This window comes from Bactrocera tryoni, unplaced genomic scaffold, assembly GCF_016617805.1.
Source record: "Bactrocera tryoni isolate S06 unplaced genomic scaffold, CSIRO_BtryS06_freeze2 scaffold_7, whole genome shotgun sequence".
NCBI classification, from domain to species: Eukaryota; Metazoa; Arthropoda; class Insecta; order Diptera; family Tephritidae; genus Bactrocera; species Bactrocera tryoni.
In genome coordinates this window covers 2,044,381-2,046,510 of record NW_024396366.1, presented here as the reverse complement: position 1 = coordinate 2,046,510, position 2,130 = coordinate 2,044,381, and positions in this window count along the sequence as shown.

Genomic DNA, 2,130 nt, shown 5'->3' with positions numbered 1-2,130 from the left:
AATGTCACGCAAAAATATAATTGCAACCCTGTTGTAGTTGCCATTTTACATAAAGACATATTACGTCGTTAAATTGTTGAGGAAGATAAGTTTTAAATGGATTTCATTATTTCTATTTAAATTTTAAAGATTTGTTACAGTTTTTTTTCTTAAAAATGTATGCAGAAGGTGCGCCAATTCACAATAGCCATGCTTAATAGTCATTCACAACAAATTGACCGAATTAGCCATTCATATATCACTAGATTCTGCAATGGGTGCTCTCGTGCTCTTGTATATTTCGGTATAGTATTTTTGCAATCTGCAATCTTGAAAGAGCAAGAGAATATTCCTCATGTGTTATTAGTGCAAATTTTTTAACTTTTAATCGTGAATATTTTAAAAAATAACAGTTATTTTATATTACTTTTGGATATTTCTTCTCTGGAGAAGCTCCCTATCCGCACATACGGAAATTTGGTTTGTTTACCCCTCCGCCAAAGTAATCGGAATCGTGCCCTATCGCGTAGTACTTCTTTCTAAAAGAAAAAGGAATTATATGGAAATAGAGAAATTCAGCGAATTGCTCATATTTGCTTATTATCATATGGCAGCGCTCCATTTTCTAATTGTTAGAACATAAATGATGTTCACTACGAGTGTATAAAGTGATTTTTAAAATATAGATTTGCTTGCTTATAAAACCTGTAAAAAGTGTAAATTTATTTAAATGTTTTCAGTTTAATTAAATGAATTTAAAGTGAAAATATGCATAAAGTGTGTTAAATGTGGTAAAATATATTTTTTATCAGGAGGACTTCCTCTTTCCAACGGTAAATTCAGATCACGGCCTTACTTGCCTTTTAAGTATAATTTTATCATTGCTGTCATCTAATAACATGCCTGCCAAGGGGAAGTCACGATAACTGATCTTGCGTAAATATGCCGAACTGAATCTTTTTATCTGTTTTAATTATAAATACAAATTTTCGGCACGATTCCGATTACTTAGGCGGAGGGATAAAAAACCCGAAGTTCCGTATAAATGGGGTATGTGCGGATAGGGGACCTTCTCTAGAGGATGAATTTATATTTTTTTAAATATTCACGATTAAAAGTTCGAAAATTTGCACTAATAACACATGGTATTTCTCTATGTTTTACTAAATTTTTTCACGTTTTTCACTCTGTATATTTAAATATACACTCTAAACATTGGAATAAGTTCACATTTCACTTTTATTTTGTTATATTTTACCTAAATTTGTTAATTTTAAAATCACTTAGCACACTCATCGTTGAAAAGGTTAGATTGTTTACAATTATGAGGAAAACGAGCCTTACCACATCTTAAACGGTAAATATGTAGGATTTTTAACAATTTTTCTTTGTTTGTTTTATCGCGTGATTCTTTTTTCTATATTAACTATAAAAAAATACTTTCTACATATGTACATATATGTGTAATACGTAATTTATGTGACTGAAGTACTTTCGCGAAGTAGTCCTTTCTGCGTTGGCGGCCTTCGACCGCGATTTAAAAAAATAACCCTGGTCAAGCGAATACCCTGGGTGACTGAAGTACTTTCGCGTAGTCCTCCTTTCTGCGTTGACGGCCTTCGGCCGCGCTCTAAAAAAATAACCCTAGCCGAGCGAATACCAGGGGTGACTGAAGTACTATCGCGTAGTACTCCCTTCTGCGTTGGCGGCTCTAAAAAAATAACTCTGGCCGAGCGAATACCCGGGGTGACTGAAGTAGTACTCCTTTCTGCGTTGGCGGCCTTCGGCCGACGCTCTAAAAAATAACCCTGGCCGAGCGAATACCCGGGGTGACTGAGGTACTATCGCGTGGTACTCCTTTCTGCGTTGGCGGCCTTCGGCCGCGCTCTATAAAAATAACCCTGGCCGAGCGAATACCCGGGGTGACTGAAATAATATCGCGTGGTACTCCTTTCTGCGTTGGCGGAAAGAAATAACCCTGGCCGAGCGAATACCCGGGATGACTGAAGTACTTTCGCGTAGTACTCCTTTCTGCGTTAAAAACAAAAAAATATATTGGTTTTTTTTGTTATAAAGTGGTGAAAGTGGTTATATTCTTTGGTTATTATGCACTCATATTCAAACAAAATTTAAGTTTTCGTTATAAAATTG